Raw genomic sequence first — 26660 nt, 5'->3', positions numbered from 1 at the left:
CTTGGGTGATGTCCCACACTTGAGGACCCCATTTGTGCCAAGGGGGTGCAATGGAAGTGGCTTAGGGTGACAGGTCTAACCATAGGCGAGTGTTACCTCCCTAGGTATGTGTCCTGCCCTTGATGCACCCTAAGCGTGAAGTGGGGGAGCAAAAGGGCTAGGGGGTTGGGAGTGGAGCCGGCCAACCGAAGCCACCGGACACGCCTAACTTAAGAACCCCTAGGTGCAATGATCGTGCTTTATGTGGTGGTAAGTGGTTCTGTAAGTGGGTGATGTTGCCCAGTCAGTGTTTTTATTGCTGTTGTTTTCTTCACTTTTTTTTTTACAGTAGTGGAATGAATGATAGCCAGGCCTAATCCTCTTCATTTGAATGAAGGGGGGAAGGAGGGCGGATGGATTTGCACAAAAATTGGTGGCTTTGCATGTATCCTTTCAAGTTCATGCGGACGTGGAGACAGGTGGTGGAGAGGAAGGGGTGATTACACCTAGTAAATTGGCTGTCACTCATGTCCTCTAGGAGAGCTAGGCAAAAGAAGGGAAGTAGGCTAGCTCTCATCATTAAGCATGCCATAGCGTAGCTATCAATAGCATTGGGATCAAAAAAGAGGGGGAGCAAGCCATTCTCTTGCGGTATCGAATCTTGCTTGAGTAATAACTTAAGAAGCCTAAGGTAATTACATGTAGTTATAAAGGCGGGATCTGGGCAGGAGGAGAAGTCTGCGAGAAAGCATGTCATGGAGTCACAGGCTTCCTAAATAAAAAAGGAGGGCATTCTCGAAGGAGGTGGCGTTGGAGTTGTAGATGATGGGGAAGTCATGCCGCCCATGGAGGGTGGCAACAAAATCCACACCTACCCTACGAGGATACGCCATGAATGTGGGGTCGTTTCTCTTGTAGGGTAGGGTATTGCAAAATGCCATCCAGGCGAGCATGTTAATACTGCATATTCGCCTTCTCCAGAGAGGTTAGCAGTTGTAACCCCTTACAGTGTGTGGCACCTCGAACACTTTGTCTTGCCAAAACTCTGCTTCCTCCATGCCCCACAGAGTGGGGGTCTTTGCCCTATCTTCCAGCCATTTTTGGCCCAGTCGACTGCCAGCCGTGATCACCTCCTCCATTACTTTAATCGGAAGGACCCTTCTCAGGCTATTAGGCATGAGGAAACTGAAAGTAAAAGGGTCCTTCTCGATTTCTTGCCATTCCCAAATTACCGAATCCGCGTGGAATTGCGTTGGGAGGTCATCGGGGCATGGTGGGAGGGATGCGGATGGCCGCACGACTGGTTTGGCTTGCATCTGCCTTCTGGCTTCTTCCACTAGTTTTCTCTGTCGCTCCTTGAGCGCGGTTTGTTTGTCCGGGGGTGGGTCCAGTTGTTGTTGTTCTTGATCATGTGGCGAGGGGGGTTGTAGGATTATTTCTTTGCTGGTTCTTCTTATGATGAATTCAATGTTAATGTCCTCCCCCTGTCGGTCGTCTAGCTGCGCCCCTTCCTCAAAGCCGAGTGCATCCACCTCCTGGGGGGTTAGGCCGACCAATAACAGGTACTTTCATTGTTCTTCTAGGCCCAGCCTAATCTCCGCAGGTTGGGGTGGCATCTGTAGCCCCGCATGCAGGGCTCTGTGTGCGATGCTCAGTTTCTTCTGCACCACCTCCAATGACTCCTTTCCTTCCGGTTGGGTTGTGTCTAGTAGTGTGTTGAGGAAGGCCTGTTAGGTTGTGTCTAGTAGTGTGTTGAGGAAGGCCAGTGAAGGCTATTTGGGCGGCGTCTGCTTTGCTTTCTGCCAAGATTTTTTCCTTCTCCACCAAGGCAAGGTGCCACGCCAGTGCCTTCACCCATTTCTCGTTCTGCATGGCCCATTCCTCGGCCCTTTTGCTCATTCCTTCCATGCTCTCCCCTGCTTTTGTACTAGGGTTACAAGCTTCTGCTCCTGGGCTCTGAGTTCTTTGCTCATGTTCTCTTGCTCTTTCCTCCCGAGGCGTAGTTGATCGGTCATGGACTCGATCTCTTTTCGTTGTTGCTCCCTCTCTTGTCTTCTCTCCTCTTCTTTAGCGTTTAGTTCCTCCATCATCTGCTCAATGGTGATGGTTTTTGCCTCGAGTTCCTTATGTTGCATCAGGAGGAGCTTGTATTCCCACTGCATTTGCACAAGCTCTTGATTCTCGTCCTCAAGCCGTTGTTTGTAGCTTTCTTCCATGTCCTCTTTTGCTTTCAATTCTTGCTTGAGTTCAAATATTTGGCATTGTTGCATGGCTATGATGCGGGTTTTCTCCAGTTGGAAGGCCGCCACTGACTCTTTCTCTGTCACCAACTCAGCCACCGCCATTCTTTTCTCCTCCTTTTCCCTCTCCAGTTGGGAGAGCAGCTCGGGGACATATTCATCATAACTGGCTGGTGGTGTCATTGTTGCGTGGGTGGGGGTGGTTGAGGCCTCCACACGCGGACGCTTCTGGTCCTGCCTCGATTCTGCATCTGCAGGCGGCTGGCCTTTTTGGCCCCGTGGTCATGGTTTCTATGCTCTTCCCTTGGGCCATTTCTTTATTCATGAAGTATTACATCCAGGCCACCAGGTTGGAAACTTCCAGGCTGGTGGGGATGCTAGGGGTGAGCATAGTGGGTTCAACGGAGGGTGCCATGAGGGTGGGGATAGGATGGAGGGGTGCTTTGCCTTTTCCTTCCGAAACTGCAGGCGGCGTAGCTTCTGGTGCCTGCGTGCTGGAGCTAGGCCCTTCTTCCCTCGGCTGGTTCCAAGCTTCTGGATCATCCGCCCTGCATTGCTGCTCAATGGACCGGCGTGTAGCCTCAACCAAGTCCTCCTCTTCCTTTCTTCTTAATTCCTCTTCCTCCTCAGCAACTCTTCTTCTTCTTTCCTTTTCGGCCTTTTTGTATTCTTCCTCTAGTTTCTCTTTTTCTTCTTGCTCTTCTCTTCTTCTCCTTTCAGCCTCTTGCTTTGACGCCTTTTTGGCCCGCTTGACTTGCTCTGTTGTTTCTTCTTCTTCCTGCTTCCTCTTTCTCTCTCTCTCCTCGGCCTCCCTGAGGGATTGCCTTTTTGCTTTTTCCAAGTCTTCCTTCTCCTTCCTGCGGCCTTCATCCTGTTTCTTTTTCTTCTGTGCTGCCTTCTTCTTGGTTTCCTTGACCTGCTTTTTGCTTTTCTATTCTTTCCCTTCTTCCTCGGTCTCAGTCCTGTCTCACTGGACCTCTCCTGGTGTTGATGAGGGGGTGACCTGTCAGGCGTTTCCCCTTCCCCCTCTTCTACATCCTACGTCTCTTTCACGGTCTCCTAGATGAGCGCTGTTAAGATGCTCCCATAGGCGATGAAGGAGGCTTTGGAGGAGGCCTTTCTTTGTGCGGCCTTAGACGCTGGGGATTCTCCTCCTGTGGGCATGCTTCCTAAGGCTAGCGCTCTAGCTACCTGGTCGATGGTTTTGTGCACATAGCTGTTCCAATCAACTTCATGCAGGGTGTGAGCCACCACATTCTCCAGTATCGGCACACTGATTCGGTGCATCAACGCATTGTAGCGCTGGCTAGAAAAGAGCGCATGTATGAGTTTCGCCTGCAACCTAGTCTCTGCATCGGGGATGTCTTGGATGCTGATGCTGTCGTTTGTCAGCACGTCCTCCTTTCTCATCAGCATGGCGTACACATCCCTCTTCTACTTCTTTTCCACTTTTAGTTCTAGTCCCAGTGCCTTTTCCACCAAGGCCGAGGTTAAGCGAACCAATACTTACTTGGCATCCTGTCCCCTTCCTATTGTGACGATGCTGCATTCGTTGTCGGGGTCGTAAGACTTGAGAAATTCCACACAACTTGTGTGGTCGGGTTCTTGCGTGAATCTTTCTAGGTACTTGTTGAAGTTGCAGCTTTCAACGACTCTCTGGCCGCCTCTTCCTTGGCCACTAATCCTTCTATATTATGAATAGTTCGGAATTTTAATGGGTTGTAGGCACGGCTCTCCAGGGTGATGCTGTACTGTGTTCTCTCCTCTTCCGTGAATGGAAGCTGGTGGGCTCGGTCTTGTTGCAATATTTTTCGTTCCTGTCATAAACCAAAATTTTCACTAGTGTTTTCCACGTAGTAATTTGCTAATTGCTGAAAAAGAGAAACTCTATGCTTTTTGAATGAATTCATTAAGAACCATTGTAGATTTTCCTTTTCAGCCTTTGACTTTTTGCACGTTTTTCATAATATATGTTTATATGTTTCACTAATTTTGATTTGGTTGGCTTGATTTGATTCACCTCACTCACCACTCCCCTTCCAGTTTGAGAAGAATCCTTCCTAGGATTTAGGGTCAAAGGCAAGGGCGTTTGGCATGGTGGCGTAGGAGTTACTTATGAAGGAGCCAATCATAGAACTGGGGGTTGTACTCTAAGTGAGCGTCGCTTTCCAGATCAGAGGGTTTAATCCCTACTTGTGTGATGTATGTGAGAACATCTGTTAGGAAGTCACCAGAGTTGACACGGCTAGCAATGTGTAACTCTTCCTCAGTCAACAAGCGGCCGAGGTAGGGGCATCCTTTGATGTGTTCTTCCATGGGGCGGCCCCGAAGAGTGGTTAACACTCAATAAGAGGTTGGTGTGACATATGTGGGGTCGTATTCCGATGTTTTGATAGCGCGGAGCTACTTAGCATTGGTCATTATGCGGCACCCTTCGACTTCCCATTGCAGCCTAAGAGTGTACCAATGCTTCAAGAATGGGGAGTCAGTATCAGCGAGCTTTGATAACACTGTGATTTCTTGATCAGTGATAGCAGAAGTGGTTCGTTGATTGTATGACGTGATGAGGCACTGCTTGATGGCTTTCTCCTTGGAGATCTCGTTGTTGAGCAATTCAACAGTGGAGCAAGAAGCATTTGCGAATGCGAATTCAAAGGTTTCCCAGGAGCAGGGCATGGTTTGAACTTCATTTGCAAAGGGTTCCTCCAATAATCCTAAGTCCAAACGGTCGTAGCTTAGTGCTAACGACATAAAGGTGGTGTCAAGTCATTTAATGCATTCCACCACGTCATCCCCAGTGTCCTCAGCGAGGTCAACGGCCAGCGCTAAAAAGGATTTGCGTTCACAGGAGGGCGTAAGGCCGACGGGTGGTCGCGGTTTGCTAGAACTAGCACTGGTGGCAACGACGAGTTGCGGTTGGGTGTGTGATTGAGTCTGTGATTGAGCTGCTTGGATTATGGGTGGGTTAGGAGCAGCCACGATGAACAGTGGGCCACTGCATTCAGGGTGGATTTGGGGAGTCAAGTTGACTTGGTCGGGTGATGACTCATGTGACGGAGTCTGTTGTTTGGGCCGATAGGCTTGTGTGACTTTCTTGGGTTTAGGCATGGATGAGTCGGATGAGTGTGGTTTTGGAGGGCGCTGCGGCGTATGGTTTGGAGGGTTTATGGGACTTGGGTTGATCAAGCTTGAGGGCAGCGTATGAGTAGTGCCTTTGGCCATGTAGGCCCTAGGGATCCAAAGCCAAGTATAGTAGCCTTACGCTTGCAAGAGGGTTTTAGGGACCCATCTTTGCTTGATCATGTGGCACTTGTTGTGACTGCATCCTGGCCTCTTAGATTTAGCGTTTTTGGTTTTATGAGGATAGGAGCAGCGATTCCTAGGTAGCGGTTGCGACTGCTTAGGCTACCATTGAGATCTAGGCTGTTGGGCTTTAGGTTTTGCTGTTGCAGGCTGTGATTCATGAAATCTAGGTGTTGGCGGCCATGCACTACCCCCCCTTGGAGTTTGTTACGGATATTTCTACTGGTGGCGTTGCGGACAGTGATGAGGTCGCGCAGCCTTTGTTGAAGGCTATGACAATGCGAACGTTGCCTATTGCGAGGTGGATGCGCTGCGACTCACAATCCGCATTGCAATGAGTCCTTTTTGAAAGGTTGCCCCAGCAGCAACTTCATGCCTGCGTGTTTGGCATTTGGCAACACGTAAAAAACCATTGGGACAGTCTCAGACTCGATAGAAACAGCGGCTCTGCACTTGCCGAGAAGTGCGTAGGAATGGGCCCCATATGAGCTTATTTTTGCATTAGTGGATTGAAGTTGTGGTTTGCCAAGTTGAGTCCAATGATCATGAGTTAAGACATTGAAGTCTGCTCCCTCGTCAATCAAGACGTTGAAAGCGCATGTTTGTTTTGCAGTGACCGTAATATGGAGATATGCGGGCTCTACGGCTTCCTCATCCTCATCATCAACCTCTGTGATTGTGGCCACTCGTATCTTAACAGGCGGTTCTAACATCGGGGGCTCGTGCAAAGGATGGGTGGGAGGGTAGTACTTCTTGACACGACTGCCATTAAAGAAGCCTATGCCTTCATCGTCTAAGGTCTCGAGCTTGACATTGCCTGTGCGGCTGATCGCACAAACCTTGAAAGGTCCAAGACCTCTAAATTTCATTTTCTACTTATGCCCCTTAACTGACTAGAGGAGCACTAAGTCGCCCTGTTCAAATTTGCGCTGCTTGACATGCTTGTCAAACCAAGTCTTGTGTCGGGCCTTCTCACATATAAGTGCATGGGTGGCTAGAAGGCGAGTCTCTGAGAGGCGCTCGAGTTCGACCAGGCATTGCATCCATGCCTCCTTCCCTTCCCATCATTCTTGAAGTGCTATTCTCAGGCTAGGAACAAAGAATTCTAATGGTAGAACCGCTTTAGTTCCATAGGTCAGTCTGAAGGGGGTTTGCCCGATAGCCGTTTTATAAGCTATGCGGTAAGCCCACAAAGTTGCTATCAGCTTGTTATCCCAGTCACTATGTGAGGCTGAGACCACCTTGGTTAGGACATTGATAAGAATCTTATTCGTGGATTCTTCCTGGCCATTTGCCTGAGGGTAGTATGGCGAGGATTTGCGATGGATGATGAGAAAGGTGGACAGGAGACGTGCTATCACTTTGTTGATGAAGTGCGTGCCTTGATTCACTGACCAGTTCGATGGGGTAGCCGAATCGTGAGATCACCTGCTCCCATAATAACTTGACAGTTGTCCTAGCGTCGTTTTTTCGTGTCACTCTTGCCTCTGCCCATTTCGTGAGGTAGTCCGGCCACAATGATGTACTTGGCCTGTGAATACTGGGCAGCAAGACTGATGGGTCCTATGAAGTCAAATCCTCATTTTTTGAAGGGTTGTCGTGCGATAATAGGGGTCAATTCCATCTGGTCCTTGCGAATCGGGACATTTGTCCGTTGGCACTCGTCACAATGCTTGACGAATTGGGATACATCGCGGAAAAGCATGGGCCACCATAGTTGAGATTGCAACACTTTTTGTGTTGTCATGTCTCCGCTAAAGTGCCCTCCAGCAATGCCGCCGCGCGTCTCCAAGAGCACGTCATGCATCTTTTGTTCGTATACGCATCTGTGCAACAATCCGTCTTGCCCCAGCCTGTAGAGTTGGCCTGCGATCAGCTGCTGCTGATAGGGCTGGATCTTAAGGATTAATCGCCTAAGTCGAGCTTTTTCTATCGGTCGATCAGGCAGTCCGTGTTCAAGCACTTGGACTATATCATCTGCCCAATATGGCGTTAGATCAGCCTTGAATAAATCTTTCTCGTTGGACAGGGTAAAGAGGTGGGCGTCGGGTAATTTATCAACAATGCCTTGTCCAGCAGCCTCTCCCGTGAGAATGCGCTACATATGGTCAACCATGCAGTGTTGTTTTCCTTTTCGTACAACCATGGAGGAGTCGAATTCCAAGAGTAGAAGAAGCCACCGAGCTATGCGTCCTGTAGCGCAAGGTTTGTTTACTAGATAGAGCAGGGCTTGATGGTCCACAAAAAAGGTAAAAGGTGTGGCCAATAGATAGTACCAGAATTTCTTCACAGCAAACACCATGGCTAACCCTTCTCTTTCTATCGTTGAGTAGTTCATTTCCATCTCAGTGAGTTGTCTACTAGCAAAGCTCACTGGATAGTCTAAGTTGTGTTCACCAGGTTGGCACAACACTGTCCCCACGACAAACTTAGAAGCATCGATATGCACGTGGAAAGTAATGGTCCAATCTAGGGCTTGTAGAATTGGTGATGCGATTAGAGCCTTTTTCAACTCTTCATATGCTCGTTGGCATGCCTCGGTCCATTCAAAGACGATCAGCAGCTTGTACAAGGGTCTTGTGATCAATGCATAGTTCAATACAAACCACCGATAGTACCCTGTATGGCCTAGGAAGCATTGAACTCCCTTGTAGTTGATTGGGGGTAGAAGGTCAACAATAACCCTGACTTTCGAAAATTCAGTGGCAATGCCGTTCTTCAACACCACGTGCCCTAATATGCATCCATGCTTTACCCAAAACTGGCACTTTAAGGGGTTCAAGGAGAGACGATATAAGCGACATAGCTCAAAGACTGCGCGGAGTTTGTCTAAGTGTTCAATCCAGGTCGAGTGAACACAGAGATCATCAACAAAGACTTCCAACTCCTTGCGAAGCATGTCTTTAAAGATGGTGCACATGAGGCGTTGGAAGGTGGCAGGGGCATTCGTCAACCCGAAGGGCATGACTATGTAAGCAAAGACACCCCACTCAGTGGCGAAGGCAGTCTTGTGCATGTCCGCAGAATGCACTTGCACCTGGTTGTACCCTGAGAAGCCGTCTAGAAAACTGTAGGCTTCCTTGCCCGCCACTCTCTCAAGCATGTGCTCGATGTACGGCAATGGATAGTTGTCCCTCTTAGTAGCAGCGTTCACCTTCTTGTAATTGACGCACACTCGGATTTTTCCATTCTTCTTCATCATGATGACTATGGGTGACACCCAGTCTATGTGTTCAATTTCGTAAATGAATCCCACTCTCATCAGCTTATCAATCTCCTCTTTGACAGCATGAGCGTGTTTTGGATTCATAGGGTATGGTCGCTGCTTGACCGACGTTGCATCTGGCACCATGGGTATGTTGTGAGTCACAACACTCGGATCTACCCCCTTAAGCTCTTCTAAGGACCAGGAGAGCACGTCTATGTACTCTCGCAAGAGAGCAACAAGACTCGCTTCTTCTTCCTCAGTCAAGTCATCGGCAATGAATACTGGTCGGGGTATTTCCCCTTCCTGGGCTAGGTTTATCTCCTTGACCTTGGCTGGTCCCTCAATTGGTTCGCTTGTTGGCCCTTGATGCTTGGCACCTAACAGAACTATTACACTATCCCCTTTTGTGAATTTCGTAAATCGTTTAGGGAGGTCCTGCAGTTTTCATTATTCTTCTGTTTGTGTATCCCTGGGTTGTTTTGCCTTTTTCTGCCTTAATCGTCTGTGCCTCAGGTGGACGGGTAGATCCCCCTTGGTGTGTCTGGCCGTAGGTGGCCTAGGGATTTCTGGATCACTATTTGAACTAATCTCCGACTCAGAGTTGAACTCCCCGCAGTCGCTAGAAGAGGTGGTCTCCCCTGGTGGGCGCAGTTCGGACGGCGACTCTATCCTAAGCACTGATGTCATTCCTCGCTGGGCTAGGCCTACTTGCTCAAGATCTATGGCCCCTACGTGTTCCAACCAAGCACGATCACATTCCATGCGCATGACTCCCCGCTCTATCCTGAATATACTCTTTTTCTGCTGCTTGGAGTCTGCTCGTATTTGCTCTATTTCTTGCCCTTTAGTGTAGTACTCCACGGTGTCTACCTCACCCTCACTTTCATTATTGAAGGATTGGCACTCTTCGTATTCGTTGTTAGAGTCCTCTTTGTCCGACTACTCGTCGTCTCCTAGGACTTGGTATATCTCTTGTCATTGGTCAGGAACTAGGGCCCAGTTATACATGAGGTTTAAGTCATGCACTCTGGTCCATTGCCACTTGGGTTCATCTAGGAGATCCTGGAGTGGTTTGAAGTTTGCAGCTGGATTGCCAGCTAGCTTGTCCGTTAAGTATTCCAGTATCTCTTGGAGTTCCCTTTTGTTGGTTGGGACTTGGTAGTTGACAAGTTTAGATTTCCCCCGAAGGGTTCCTGCTATCATGCAGACTGGTGCGGAGGGTGTGTCATTAGGCTTGCAGATTGTTTTGATGGCTTGCTCATACGCCTCGTGATCAAAGAACGGAAGGTCGATTGTAGCGAGAACGTGCATCCAATCCCGCTCGTCCTCTGGGCATGGGATATACTTGGTCAGGGGCCCATAGGACTTCTTAACCTGGGTGTTACCCTTGAGCATAGCAAAAATGGCATCTAAGTCGACCGATGAGGTCTCCCAAGTGTCCATCTCTATTCTCACAGCGTCCGTTCTATTGCCAAGGAAGATCAAGCCGTTACCCCCAATCTTTGATGACTCCAGCGTTGCGCATCCAGGGTCGGCCTAATAGGATATCGTAGTCCACTCCGTTCATGACTATAAAGTCCACAGAGAATTGGACACCTGCGATCTTCACTGGCCAATTCTTAAGCACCCCAAATGGCTTGACTCTCATACCATTTGCTAATGTGACATTAAACCTAGCAGTTTTGACAAGCGGGTTTCCCCAAGTCTAAAGCACTGCATGGCTAAGCACACTAACCCTAGCTCCCGTGTCCACGATCCTTTTTCTCATTGTATCACCTAGGGCTAGAACCGATAAGACCGCATGCATCTCGGAACCTTCCCAGAAGGCATTGACGTGTAAGGATTTAGGCATAGAGTGCAGCATCAAACTAGTTTTTTGCATCTCTGCATCATGGTCATGAGGGTATGCCATAACCTGCTCTCATGACCCTTCAACCCACCGCTTAAGATCTTGCCATAGGGTGGGATGATGCCTAAGCAGATCCCCCGGGTTAAGTGTTACAAGAGTAGTCACCAGCATGGTCAAGAGATCATTGGGCGCTCGTCTCTCTCCTAACCTGGATCATCCTGACCAATGGCCGTGACTGATCCGCGGTTCTGTAGCACCAAGGCTTGGCCTTAGCGGCACTGCTTGTGGTGCAGTTGCTTCCCCCGACTTTTGTTGAGGAGGTGAGGTTGGTGTGCTTATGCTGGAGAGGTCATCGATTTCGTCCTCTATGATGGGCTCAGCATCTTTTAGATGCTCTTGAGCCGCCTTCACCCATTCCTTCACTTTTTCTATGGCCTCTAACTGTCGCTTTGGATGCAGGTATTCCCCTACCTTAGCGCTTCCCTTTTCGGTCTTCTTAGGGGCTGAAGTCTCTGCCTCTACGTCAGAGACCTTCTTTCCACCAGGCAGATTTGTAGCACTCTCCGTTTTTAATGCGATTTTAGCTTCCGACCTTTTCTTCTTCCCCCTGCGACTTTTCTTCCCTATTGAAGCTGCGTCAAGGTTGCTAGGTCCTGGCAGTGACATGCCAGCTTGCTTTGTCTGGGCACGTGTCATGACCCGTAACGGAATAGGTGTCACCTCCCCATCGAGGTTCTCGACTCCATACAACCCCAATGGGACAGATGGTGCATTGGCTGAGCTAGAAGACGGCTTTCGCTTTGGGAAATCGATGAAGAGATGAGTGATTCTGCACTCATCACACCTTTGGTCAGCCTTGTCTCTGTTTTGCTGCTCCCTTTCAAGGCAGCGTGATCATACATGACCTGGGTGACCACAAGTTTAACAGGTGATTGGATCCTATGTCTGCCCTCCTAGGCCTCTACCTCGTCCTCTTCCTAACGCCATCACCGGCACGGGGCGATAATCCATGAGGATAGCATTGCCCTCATCGTCCTGCGAGACGTAAGGGCATATGTAAGCTTCTTCCTCATTTGGTTCTTCCACATAGTGGACTGGAGCATCGCTCGGTGGATGGGTCACGTAAGGGCCAGGTGGTCTGGGTATGCCAGTAGGGTTTATGTCCATCCTATGAACAACTGGCTTAACATCATTAGGCACAAGAAGGGCTAATGGGGATCCCCTTCCGAAGAATGGTTGCGGCCTGTTTGCTAGGTAAGGCTGGCCGTAGGGTTGCGAATACGGAAGTCTTCTTGGTAATCTACAATGCGCGACGTCATGACCGAACCTACCGCAATTAGCACAAGGTCTTGACCTAGGGTCTTGGCATTCGGCTGACAAGTAGTTTCCGCCACAGTACACACATTGGACGTTTGGGCGCATTGATCGTCTCAACATGTCTTGCAACCTGGCTAACTCCATCTTTATATCAACCAAGTCTTGGTTCGTCTCGGTGGCCTTTCCCTTATCTTGGGATGATGGGACCGATCACTCACTAGAGGCTGACACTCTCTCTGAGCTTCGCTAGTTGGTCTCTTCTAGGTTCGTGCTCCTGGAGCTCCGCTCCTTCAGCTAATCATCGACTCTAATGGCTTCCTCAAACACTCTAGCTAGCGCATCTCGCTGCAAGCTCGAACTGCCTGCCAAAGCCTTATATAACTCCTCATCTCGAATTTCGCTGATGAATACAGTCAAAACTGCTCTTTCAGTCGATCGCTCGCCCATAGGGATTCTCTTGAAGAGACTCCTCACGTGGGTTACGTAGTCGCGAATGTCCTCCTTCTCTTTCTGCTTGACGTTCATCAAGCGTACTAGCAGATTATCGGAGTATCCAGGCTCGGCAAATCTCTTAATGAAGAGATCCTTGAGGCCACTGAAGTCGGCTCGTTCTGCGGCATCTACGCTTGTATACCAAGTCCTTCCCTTGTCACCTAAGTAGAGCCCGAACGCTTGAGAGCGTTAAGCCAGGTCGTTGAGGCTCTTGGCTTCACAGACTTGTTCAAATTGCTCTACAAAGCTGTATGGATCGTCGTGGGGTTGGTATTTGTCGAGTTGCTTGGCAACGATAGGGATTTTAGATTGGCTCTTCGAGCCTTGGTTTGCTCCTAATCCTGTGAGCAGAGATGTTGCTAGTGCTGCAGCACTTTGCTCTGTTGCCGTGTTATCTAGCAGCCGCTTCATGAGGAGCTCGCTCAACGTCAAGTCTCCTTCTAGGGCTCTCTCATGATCTGTTCGGTTTCTTCCTACTAAGTTCAGCACTCGTTGTACCTCACGCAACTCCATGCTTTGTCTTTGGCTCCTAGCCTGCTAGTCCCTATTGTATTTGACTATGCTTTGCAAAGCCTTGCGGGCTAGTTTCCTCTCTTCTTCTAGGTCTACGATGATAGCGTCTGACCAGGATTTGTGGAGACCGGTGATGATACTGCACATCCTATTGTGCAGATTGGAAAAATTCCTTTGTCTATGCAGGATGGGAAAAAGAAATACCTGTCCGATGTATTTCATGTCCCGAATATCACCAAGAATCTGGTTTCTGTTGGTCAAATGGTTGAACAGGGCTTGCAGGTCAGATTTAATCCTCATGGATGCTTTGTTGAGGATATGAAAAATAAAGGTCGCTTGATAGCAAAAGGAAAGAAGAAGGGCAGAATGTTTACGTTGGATGCAGACATGTCTGAATTGAGTGCAGCAATGTTTGCACATGGGACCGGTGTAGTTGCAGATATTGATATCTGGCATAAACGCATTGGTCATGTTAATGTACAACGACTTAAATCAATGCAGGCCCAAAATATTGTTGCAGGATTGCCCAAATTCAAGGTTGCAGAAATGCATAAGGTATGTGAAGCCTGTCAGTTTGGAAAACAGGCAAGGAAACCATTTCCTAGACATGTTCAAGAGAGTAAGAAGCCATTGGAATTAATCCACTCTGATGTGTGGACAACTAAAGCTGCATCTCTTGGAGGCTGTCATTATTTTGTCAGTTTTATTGATGACTATAGCAGAAAAGTTTGGGTGTATTTTATGAAGAAGAAAAGTGAAGTGTTTGGGCATTTCAAAACTCTTAAAGCTATGGTTGAAAAAGAAACAGGTCTGCAAATAAAATGCCTAAGGTCAGATGGAGGGGGAGAGTACCTCTCAAATGAGTTTGCAAGGTTCTTGCAGGAGCATGGCATAAAGCAACAATATTCATGTAGTCATACTCCACAGCAAAATGGAATTGCAGAAAGAAAAAACAGACATATTGGAGAGGTGTCTCGTGCCATGCTCAATGAAAAAGACCTGCCAGATTTTTATTGGGCTGAAGCAGTTGCTACAGCAGTCTACATAATGAACAGGACTCCCACTGCAGCAATACATGGAATGACTCCAGAGGAGAGGTATACTGGTAGGAAACCAGATATTTCTCATTTGAAAATTTTTGGTTGCATTGCCTATGTACATGTGCCAGATGAGCTGAGATCCAAGTTGGATCCAAAAGCTGAGAAGTGCATCTTTATTGGTTACTCTCTGCAGCAAAAAGGGTATAGATGCTATAACCCTTCTACTCGTAAGTTTACAGTGAGCAGAGATGTTGTTTTTGATGAGATGAGTAGCTGGTGTAAACCAGTAAATGTGATTGATGATGTAGATGCACAAAATGGTAATGCTGCACAGAATTCACAGCAGCAGTCACAAAATATTAGTGGACCTGGAGCGTCCTCTAGCAGTGGTTCACATTCTTCGCCATGGACAGGCAGATTGAGATCAGGAGAATCTTCTCAAAGTAATGCAGATAGTGGTATGCAGGTATCACGAAAAGGAAAAGAGAAGGTTGATCAGCCCATGTTTGATGTGAATGCAGGTCACTCTTATGTGGATGGTGAATCCAGTGGCTCAGAACAGAGCATTGATGATGAGTTGGGTATTCCTTCTATTGTTACACCTGGAGTAAGGAAGACCAGGGATGTTTTGAGAGCACCTGGGAGTGAACCTACTTTGCGCAGGTCTACCAGAGCTAGATATCCTGTGGATAGGCTGAAATATGATGGATTTACAGCCATTCACTATGCATATATGGTCAAAGTGATACAGGAACCAGAACCCACTTCTTTTGAGGAAGCCATGGGAAAAGAAAAATGGGAGAAAGCCATGGATGAAGAAATGGATGCCTTAGAAGCAAATGCTACATGGGAATTGGTACCTTTGCCTAAAGGTAAAAATGCAATTGGCTGTAAGTGGGTTTATAAGGTGAAGCACAATGCAGATGGTTCTGTGAATAGATACAAGGCAAGATTAGTAGTCAAGGGGTATGCACAAACATATGGCATTGACTATGAAGAAACATTCAGTCCAGTTGCAAGGATGGCAACCGTAAGAGCAGTCATTGCTATGGCTGCCTCAAAGGGATGGTCTTTACATCAGATGGATGTAAAGAATGCCTTCTTGCATGGTGATTTGCAAGAAGAGGTCTATATGGAGCAGCCACCAGGTTATGTGCATGCTGTTCATCCTGAGTTTGTTTGCAGGTTGAAGAAAGCTTTGTATGGCTTGAAGCAAGCACCTAGAGCATGGTCTGACAAGATAGGACAGTATCTTGTCACTATTGGCTTTCAGATTTCCAAGGCAGATTTCTCACTTTATGTGAGAAAAACAGAGAAATGTATTATGCTACTTGTCATTTATGTTGATGATTTGATTATGACAGGTGACAGTGATGAAGATATCCTTCATGTGAAAATGCTATTGAAGCTGAAGTTTGAGATGAAGGATTTGGGAGAGCTGCGTTATTTCTTGGGCATTGAGGTGATTAGATCACCAAGTGGGATACAGCTCTTGCAAAGGCAGTATGGATTGGACATGCTGTCCAAATATGGGATGACAGGCTGTAAGCCTATTTCAGCTCCTTTGGAGCAGAATGTGAAGCTGAGCGCAGATGCAGGTGAGCTTCTGGAAGACCCTACTATGTACAGACGCATAGTAGGAAGCTTGATTTATATGACTATTACCAGGCCAGATTTGAGCTATGCTGTTGGATTGGTAAGTCAGTTTATGCAGGCTCCAAGGAAATCGCATTTGGATGCGGCTAGACGCATACTCAGGTATGTGAAGTCCACATTGCAGTATGGACTATTTTATGAGACTGGGGTTCAGATACAGTTGCGTGGATACACTGATGCTGATTGGGCTGGTAGCATTTCTGATAGACGATCTACCAGTGGATATGTGTTCTCTTTTGGGAGTGCTGCAGTCACTTGGAGCAGCAAGAAACAGCCTACGGTTGCCTTGTCCAGCACAGAGGCTGAGTAAGGGGTGCAGCAATGGCTGCATGTGAGGTAGCTTGGTTGCATAAGCTACTTTATGATATACATCAGCCTACAGATGGGCCAATTGTCATTTATTGTGACAACATGAGTAGTATACACTTGGCAAATAACCCAGTCTATCATGCTAGAACAAAGCACATTGAGGTGCATTATCACTATGTGCGAGAGAGGGTTTTACTAGGTCTTATTGATCTAGTTTATGTCAGCACAGAGGATCAGGTAGCTGACATATTCACGAAGGCATTGGGCGCAGAGAAGCTGCGCAAGTTCAGAGACCTGCTTGGTGTGCAAGAATTGGGATTGAGCTCGAGGGGGAGTGTTGAGATATCGAGCTCCACTCGTGATACGCCAGGGTGACCGTTGTGTATTTATGTCACCGACTTGTCAGTTGCAGACGCGGTTGGTACACCGCCCATGAATAATAGCTACATGATAGCTATCCTTATCTACTCTAGTTCGTGGCTCAGTTAGTATGCCACCTTAGTTAGTTGAGTTTGGTTTTGAGACCCATATCTAGGGTTCTTCTATTTCTTTGTACAAGAGTTCTTTTGGCTTCCACAACTAAGAAGAGGAAAACTGTTTTCAGCCTCCACCCTTGTGTGTATTCCCCCATTGTGCAAGCAAGAAAGCTACAAGTGAGACTCCTTCCTTCTCTCCCACAATCTTGACAGAGTGCAGCAAACAACCTCGAAGCGTCTTATGCACTCTTGCTTTGTTTAGGTCCTGATAAACTTGTTGGTCAATTTTCTGGCCACCTTAACAGGGTTCAGGGTCTTTCTAGCATGTTGCCTCGTTTGTTCTTGGGCCAATCAAGTTTTAACTGCTCAGCACTTTGCATCTAGGTCTCTGGGTCTCGCTGCTGCCTACTTCAAGCTGCTAAGTGGCTGCTCCCTATGATTCCGTCTATTCCAAGTGCCAAAATCAACTTCTGAGCATCAGAAGGACTTTAGACAATTTGCGTTGCTGAGCTCCAACTAGGTCAGGTCAAATTTCTAAGAATTTGATAAAAATTTTCACTCGGCCCAGCTGGTCTGAATTGCAGGGTCCGAGTGGGTCACTCGAACTGGCCGAGGTGCATGGGCCAAGGCCAAATTTGGGACTTGGATAGGGTAGGCCCGAACGGGCAGAGGCGTGGACTCGGACGAAGTCGCTTGGATGGGCCGAGGTCAAATTTGGGACTTGGATAGGGTAGGCCCGAACGGGCAGAGGCGTGGACTCGGACGAAGTCGCTCGGATGGGCTGAGTAGTCAATTCGGACAAGGTCACTCAGACGGGCTGAGGCACTTGGACCGAGGGCCGAGAATGACATGTGGCCGAGGGCCGAATTGATCGATGATCCGAATTGTTGACTCGGACGGGGCCGAGTAGGTCTTGGTCGAGGGCCGATTAGGGTTTCGGGCCGAGTGGATTGAGGGCCAATTCTAGGACTCGGCCCAGAAGTGACTGTTCGGACGGGTCGAGTGCGGCGCAACGTCGACAGCGAGAGTTTGATTTCAATCGTTTCTTGTGATTTACTCAATCGTATCAAGCACAAACCTCCAAATCCTATCTAGGGGGTAAGGGAAGGGATTCATATACCTGAATAGAATGGTAGGCTCGTCGATGGTGCGATCGGATCGAATCGGGCGATAGCTCTCTCTCTCTCTCTCTCTCTCTCTCTCTCTCTCTCTCTCTCTAAAATGGTCACAAATGAGCTCTACCTTGGCCTCTTGGCTCTTATGCCCCTTTTCGGGTATGGTGTTGATGCCCCCAATCACTCACTTGCCGATCTTAGGCATCACAAGCGAGCTTTTTGCCAAGTTTTGCATGATTTTTGCCCTGCTTTGCAACAGTAAACCCTACCCTTCTCCTCTGAGATTTCCTAATCCTAACCTACTCTAAATGCAACAAGAATCGAAAGCAAAAAACTGAAATAATTTCTCCATGTTTCCCAATCATCAAACAAACAAAATATACCAAAATACTTACTTGTTTTGAAGATCAAAAACACCCAAACTTCCTACCTATCTCAAGCTCCATTTCAGGGATGAATCCCTTACTTCGATGCTCGATATGAGGCACGCAAGTGCTCAATCTTGAATTCGTTGTCCCGGCAACAACGGAACCAAAATGTGGGAGCTTTCGCTCAACCGCTAAGACCCAGGGACCGCTTATTGTTTCAAGCGTTCCAAGCAAGCTCTAATGGATATCTCTCACCTAGCCGACGCGTCGTTGATCCTATGAGTGTAGTGAGCTTACCTTGATGCCGATACGAGTTGCCTCCTCTCTCACATAACCTGGTAGCTCCACGATCCTAGATGCGAGCTCAAGCATCCTCAAGCCTCCTCCATCTCCAAGCTCCATCCTCCATAGCCGCACGTGCAAGAAAAGAGAAGAGAAGAGAAGAAGAGAAAAGGAGATGGTGAAGAGCTTCACCCTCTTGATCCCTCACTCTCACACACTCGCTCCCTCACACTCTCACACTCCCTCTCTCAAGAGCACACACAAGCAAGAAGATGAGGAGAAGAGAAGAAGAAGAAGACTCTTGTTGCCATACACCAAAAGAATGAGCTCTCATTCACTTTTTGAACTTTATATATACAAACCCTAAAATCCCATGGGCACCCTCCCTTTTTTACATGACCGGCCCTTGTGGCAAGGTCTTTTTTTCCATTTCCCTCTTCTAGCCTCATGCCTCTAGCCTACACCCGTCTAGTATTTTACAATTGGCACAGGAGGGAGCCTGGCACTCTTTTACAAGAGTTTTCTGAGTTTTTTGAGGCGCCCTTCATTCAAAATTGCGCTTTTTGCCCCGGCTTAGTTTTGGAGGTCGCCTGCGTGTCTTTGCTCTTTTTCCTTGTTTTTTTCTTCTGCTTTTTCCTTCCTTTTTCTGCCATCTCAACTTGGGGTTAACACCATATGCCCTCCATGATCGGAGAGGTGGCCAGCCTCACCAACCGGTCCAGATGTGGTAGCAAAACTGGTAGGAGGGGTGTAAACATCACCATACTTGTTGCAATAGTACTCCTCAAAGTCCTCCTCTGTCATGTTAGTGAAATCTAATGAAGGTGGAGTGTCGTCCTCTTCATCGAGTCCATAATGCTGTCTTAGGGCTCCAATGATGGAGAAGCCTGATAAGACATCATAGGAACTAGAGAAGAAGGTGTATTGGACATTGTGATTCATTTACGAGTCACATTGTGTGCCTCGCACAAAGACTAGCTCTCCACAATATCCGCGAGATACTCTTTACAAGAGCACTAGCTCTGATACCATGTGAAGGAAGCTGCTAGCATTTGCACTAAGGACACACAGAGTGTATGACCACGACAGAAACACAAAGAGACAAACACAGACACAGAGGAAAAAACTCAAACCCTAAACGCAAAACTCAAAACTCAAACATAGACATTCAAACACAAACAGAAGAAGGGAGAGAGAGAACACAACTCTGAAGTTAATGAATGATGTAAATGAATGTAAGAGTGCATAGTAGTGTGCTCAAGGGCAGAGCAATGTTGGAGTGTGACGTCCACTGAAGACGGATCCCAAGTCTGTGACCACCAGTCGGAGTGTAGGAGGGCTGCATAGTGAATGGCAGCAGGCTGGTCACGAAAACACAGCAGTCTGGAGGCTGGAAACTAGTAAACACAGCAGTATACCACTGATCGAAGGGTGGAATTTGTGCTGCATAGTCTGTTGTAAACAACATGCTGAAACAGTGTCTGAGAGTGTCAGGGCCTGCAATGTTGAAAATGTAGGCTGGCTGACCCTGGAGATGATGGACAATAGGCTGAACAGCAACCTAGGACAGTTTAGAGTAGTTGCTTGGGTACCAAACATCCTGTCAAGTTCTTCCCAAGCAGTTCTAGCATCCCTGATTCCAGAGATATGATGTAGCACATCATCACTTAGTCCCCAAGCAATGATGCCTAGTGCCTTGTTATTCATCTTCTTCCATTCTTTGGTTTTTGATGAGCTACTACAAGGATCTTGCTTTCTAAATCTTATTTCCTGTCATCAGCATCACCTTCATCATCTTCAAAGAGATCTCGAAGGTCTTTCCTCATGAGGTGGTACATGGTCTTTTCCTTCCAAGCATGGAAACCTTCTCCATTGAACTTTGCTATTTGCTCAAGCTCTGACATGTTGATTAACCAGCAAAAGAGTTGTATTTCAATGTGTCAAGAGACACAAGTGCTAGGTAGTGTGAAGACACACTTTGTAGTATCAAGAGATACTATGTTTGGTCTTGAGCTTGAATCTTCTTCCTGCTTGATGGTGATTGTTGAGTTTGATTTCCTACTTCCCTTGCTGATGTCTTTGCTAAAGACTGAGTTCAGACTTAGGTCAAGGTGGGAGACACTTGAGTGAGCTGAGAGGAGTGAGAAAATGAGGAGTTTTATGAGCTTTAGTGAAAATGAGCTATGGCTTTCTTTAGGGTTTCACCAAGTCAACTGGTTTTTTCCTCCTTGCAGCTCATGGAAATGATAATTTGTTGAAAGATTTGGTGTGGAGGAAGTTTAAGGTGTAGGCTTCAACAGCCCTAAGGTAGCAGGGTCAAATGCGATGTGTGTAGATGGCAGGAGTTGTACGACCAACAAACGGCACATTCTAGGCAGTGAGCTACAATTCTTGCAATGCTGGGTGTTGGGGCGCACAATGTCATACTGTGATGTGCTAGGAAGGGGCAAATGGAGTTGAGGGAGAGAACTCTAGAAGAAGGCGTGAAGAGATAATGCTTGTAGAGAGAGATACAAGTGCTCAAAGTGTTGTAGGTCATGTTCTGGCTATGGATGCCAAGTAGGGCAATGAGAAGAAGGAGTAGGAGATGGGGTTCTAGACTTGTCCTGAGCTGGATTGTGCTCAAGCTGAGCTAGATAAGAGTGAAACAAAGCGGGAGGAGTAGTGCCATGCCCGACTGAGCTCTGATACCATGTTAAAAAACATTGATCTAGCATGGTAGGAGCTATGGAGGATGAAAGATGAGGACAAAGACTCATGTTAACATAGACAAAGAGAGACCAACTGTTGCACAAGTGAATTAGGTTCCAAGATAGATTAGCTTGGACTCATTAAGAAAATATTGTGTAATGAACTAACACTGACAAGGCACTAAGTGAAAGTACAAGGCATCATGATATTATATTCATTCCATTTTCAAGTACAATGCTTTATAGAAGTTGGGTTGTTCCACTCTCCTAACTGTGCATATGGGATTCAGGACATCTCTTCCTAGAGCATACATCATTTGTTATTTCTTAACATTTGGGATGATGGCGCTTTCATGGCTCTGCTTTTTGAGTGTTAAAGAGATTTTTTAGCCTTTTCTTTTTCATTTTAAACACAACTCTTCCAAATAAGTGCATAGCATTTCTCAAAAAAATACACGATGACTGTTAACATATATATACAATAGCTCAAGGTCAGGTTTATGTTAATTTTTATTCCATGCATTTTGTTTTATCTTCCACAAACCATTTATGTCATGTGCATTGCAAGCTGAAACCACATGTATTCCTACACAGACACCCATTTATTCTCAGCAAGGAATACAATTCTCAAGTACCAAACTTTTGTTTGTGTCACTTTTTATTTACAATCCTTAAAAAATGATTTTATTGAATGAGCTATTTCGAGGCATTAAAGATGATCAAATTTGTTAGTTTTTGTGCAAAACTATTGATTGATGTATGAAACACGATTTTATCATTTGCAAAGGGTTTTGGAATATTGTCGTTGCATTTCATGAGTCCTGAAGGTAAAATAAAAACTGACTAATGAAACATGTAATTGCATGCCTGCTCTAGTGCTCAAATAATCAACTTGCTTTTTATAAGTCACTGCTATTGTATTTTGATTAATTTAATATATGTGATATCTTAGAGATTTAGACATGCAAGATGAATGAAATAAGGTGTCATTGTTGGACACAGTTCTGTGTTTGTTGGTTTAAGAGGAGGAAGATACATCAAGAAGTTAGAAATTCTATGAAGGGTTTGACTGAATTTTTCTATCAATCTTGCTTTTATCTTGTACATATGTTAAATGATGTGGTTTTGATGTTCTAGGTGCATTATCTTAGACACACTTTTTAGATGTATGAAACATGATTTCATCAATTTTTTTTTTATTGATTGACGTATGAAACACGATTTTATCAATTAAGAAGCATTGTAGATCATTTTTGTCGCGTTTCATGAGTCTTGAATGTAAACAAGACTTGATTGATGAGATGCAAAATTGCATGCTTCCTTTGTTGCTCAAAGGGCCAATTCGCTTTTTATAAGGCACTACTATTTATGTTGACCAATTTAGCATATGTTATATCTTAGGGATTTAGACATGCAAGATGAATGAAATAAAGTATCATTGTTGCACATTTTTTTGTGTTTGTTGGTTTAAGAGGATGAAGATAACATTTTTTTGTGTTTGTTGGTTTAAGAGGAGGAAGATAACATTGAATCCTTGCTCAGAATTTGTTAGTGAGCATGTCATATATCGGGAAGGTAAACTCTAAAGCCAAGAGTGAATTCTTAACAAAATATCAAGTAGTAAGAAATTCTATGAAGGATTTGTTTAAATTTTTCTAGCAACCTTGCTTTAATCTTTTGGTTGTGAGCAAATGTGGATTGGTATATTGTGTCTCTAAATTTACTTTGTTGTTTCCAGGATTTGGTTTTGTGAGTTATCAGGATGACTAAAAAGAGAATGCAGGAAGAGGATTTGGAGGATACCTATGATGAAAAGCTCTTTGATTTTCTCCATGCAACCGGAAATTCATTTAGATTTGTTTACATAAGAGATATGCTCAATGTTCCCTTTGATTTGCAAGAGCTCTTGAAGGGTCTTGAAAACAAACTGAAGCATTTCAGGGAGTTTTATGATAGACGTGTGGAAGGCCTAGAGATTGAGGGATTTGTCCATTATAGTGATGTAATGGAAGCTACCAATGTTGATAGAATAACTTTGCAAACAAAATTTTGCCTTATTGATGAGGAATTCAAGAAGTGGGAAGCAAATTTCCCTTTTCATTGGAATCAGCATCAATGTCTTCTTGTAACAAGGATGTTGGATTTCTTGTATATATTCAATATATGGATAGTTGTTCTTTAGATACAATACAAGGGAAAAAGATAGAGGATATTACAAGCAAAGATAAAGAGGTTGAAGAGAAGGGGGAAATGCTTCAAGAGGATATTGAGAACCAATTAGTGCAGGGATTTGATGTTGCTTTGTTTAAAAGTGAGAACATTACAAAAGTGGAAGGAGATAGAGTTGAGTGCAAAGATTAAAACACGTCCTCTTGAATGTGTCCCAACGTTTCCCAGTTATCTCATCAACAAAAAGAGATATGTATTGCTAAATGATATTCAATACCTTTTTTATCTCAAAGAAAATTATTGATTGGCAATCCTAGCAGCTCAAAATGATACAATTTTTATAGGTTATGAATAGGAATTGCTAGCAAGTCTTGATATTGAGGGAGAAAATTTTCAAGACAGCTATGTAGCCTTGCATTCATGTATTAATTATATCGTGGAATATGAAAGAGGGGTATATCTACCTAGAAAGGAAGAGTTTTTACAAATTCAACAGAGACTTGGTATTGATAACACGGGGTATGAAGAAAAATTGAAGTCTCCATTAGAGGAGAAACCAAAAAGTTTAATAAATCTTTATGATAATAGTCTTCTTGAAGAAGATGAGAACCCTAAGATATGAAAGATAATTCTAGGATATCCATTGTGGTTTATATCAGAGTTTGTTATGTATTATAGATAAACATTATTGGATATTTATCTACTCATATCTTACATGTTGAGATGGCAAGCTCAACATGTGCGGACATTGATGATGGACCGCCTGGCTAGATGGGTCCGCACATCTACACTTAGCACGTTGGTGGTCATTATGACACTCACATGGCCACTGACTTATCAGTTATTATATTTAGGTTGTTACACCTACCTACAACTGGCAAAGATATAGCACCAGTCGATTAGTGTAGTCGGTTATGCATTGTTTGACTTAGAAGGCCACTTTCCTTTATGTTGTATCTTATCTATACTTTGTGTACATTGTATAGTGTGTGGAAGAAGAAGAAAAAATCAGCAAGAAAATGTTTTGGCCTCCATCTCTCTTCTTGTGTTCTTGAGTGATGTGTGAGCTTTCGCTCAACCGCCAAGACCCAAGACCGCTTATTGTTTCAAGCGTTCCAAGCCGAGCACTAATGGCTACCTCTCACCTAGCCGGCGCACCATCCATATCTATGGGTGTAGTGAGCTTACCTCCATGCCGATCGAGTTACCTCCTCTCCCGCGCACTCCGGTAGCTCCACGATCCAAGTGCAAGCCTCAAGCAAGCTCCACACTCCAAGCTCCATTGCTGCGAGCAAGACAAGACAAGAGAAGAGAAGAGAAGAGAAGAAGAGAGGAAAAGATGGAGAGCTTCTCCACCCCATGGTCCCTCACCCTCACACACTCACTCCCTCACACTCTCACAGTCCCACTCTCAAGCACAAGCTCAAGCAAGCAAGAACAAGAAGAAGAAGAAGAAGAAGAGGAGAGCTACTTTTGGCCACATACAAGAATGAGCTTCTCATTCACTTTTCAACTTTATATACAAAATCCTAAATCCCTTTTGGGCGGTCATCCCCTTATCCCCTTTTTTACATGGCCGACCATGGCCTAGGCCCTTTTTCCCGTTGTCCTTCTATCTTTCTAGCTTCCTTCCTACCGCCCATCTACCTTTACAAATTGCACGGGTGAGAGCCTGGTGCTCTTTAAATTAAACCATGATGCACTTGCGCTCATTTACAAAAGTATTGATTCGCGCTTTTTCTTGTGCGCACTTTTCCTTTATTTAGGACTTTTCTGCATTTCTTGTGCTTCCATATTTTTCTTGGTGCGCCTTCATCTTCCGTTTCACTTTTGCCTTGGCCTTTGTCTTCTGCTTTAGCTTTTTCAGATTTTTCACCTTGTTCATCTAACGGTTAACATTACCCCCCTCCTAGACGAGTTCCAGTCCCATGGCACTCACCGTTGTAGGTAGCAGGCTTTAGCATGCACCGAAGATGTGGGTGGCAAGGACGCCTGTGGTTGCCGTGGAGGAGTGTTGGTGGTGGTGTGGAGGACGGTCCTTGGGGGCATGTTGGTGGTCTAGGTGGCTGGTGGAAGGGTTGTTGGAGTTGGTGGTAGGGCTGTTCTTTGTTGGGGATTGCACTGATGGCCAGCACAAGTGTTGGTTTGTTGGGGATTCTGCACATGATGATTCTTTGCGGGCTTGCAGGATGAAAGGATAAGAATTCAGAGTTGGGTGTTGATGAAGAGCGAACGACACTTTCGTTGGAGTCTTCAATACCTGCAATTGAAAACTTCTCATGTGGTCTCTCCCTAAGGGGTAGTGCTAGTTTTCTTATCATGCACAAGACATATTTTGATTAGTTTAGGAGACAAGTTGAACTCTAAGCAAGCCTCGAGTATTGTCCTGCACTTGAGGACCCAAACCGTGTATAGGTTATAGTGTGAATATTAAGTGAGTACACATGCGTATTTAGGTATTACTTAGTTAGAAGACTGTCAGGCTCGTTCCTTGTATAGCAATGGGTCAGTGAAGCAAGGGGCTAAGTTGATGGAAAAATTTGTCGATAAAGACGGGGAGAACACTTGAAGATTGCTTGAGACATCATTATGGTCTTGTCAAGGCAATGTAGCATAATTGAGCTCCTTGATGTCTTAGCTTTTGGTAGCTAGTGGCTACTTGTAGTGCTTGAAAAGTATGGTGTACTTTTCCATTGTCTTTCATGCCTTGCTTACCACTATTGATTGTAATGGCATTGAGATGGAGTGCAAAAGAATTGTGCAAGTGGTTCAGGGTGACAAGGCTAACCATAGGCGAGGCGAGCTCCCTAGGTATGTCCTACCCTTAATGTGCCCTGAACAATTGTGGGGGATGTACAAAGGGCTAGGGGATTAGAGACAGAGCCAGCCGACCAAGGTCACTGGACGTACCTAATTTGGGGACCCCTAGGTGCGGTGCTGTGATCGTGTGTGCTTTTCTTTTTTTTTCTTCTTCTTCTTCTTTTTCTTTTCTTTTCTTTTCTTGCTTTCTTTCTTTTTTTTTTCTTTGGTGGAAAAAATGAATACAATCAATGCCATACATTGAGGCTGTTAGCCTTTCATTTGGATTGAGAAATGTTGGGATCCAAAGGCTATGAAGAATGGATATTACAAAGATGATTGTGTCACCAGCCTTGATGCTAGAGGAACTGTTGTTAAGATGAAGAGATACACTTGAGATTTTGCAAACCTCTTTGTAACATGTGAGACATCGAACAATTGAGGTAGCACTTAGAGTGAGCTGTGCATGGATAAGGGCAGAGCATCTTACGAATTGAATCCTGTATGATGAAGAGACGTTCGCCCTTGTTGAGAGTGTGGCTCCTGCCCAAACATAGAGTTTAAGGAGGAGCTAATAGATGATTATGCTTTGGCCATGCTCAGTTGCAATATGTTATTTCTGTAGAGGTGTCCTTGGGTTCTCATCCAGTGGTAATTCCGTCATGGCTTTTGTTTCTTGGTATTCTTGTCATTTCCTCCATAATGGTTCTTTGTGGGGTTGGTGGTTTTGTGGTGACTTGGATATTAAATGCTTCTAGACATTGACCTGTGTCATTCTGCATTCACTTGGAAAGGCGTGAGACTACATGCAAGTCACATGCTTCAACCATAATAAAAATGTCTAGCTAAACAAGA

This window comes from Lygodium microphyllum, chromosome 26 (assembly GCF_053477565.2).
Source record: "Lygodium microphyllum isolate KBCC chromosome 26, Lygodium_microphyllum_v1.1.10, whole genome shotgun sequence".
Classification (NCBI taxonomy): Eukaryota; Viridiplantae; Streptophyta; class Polypodiopsida; order Schizaeales; family Lygodiaceae; genus Lygodium; species Lygodium microphyllum.
The sequence above is the reverse complement of the archived record's forward strand: the minus strand, read 5'-3'. Positions refer to the sequence as shown.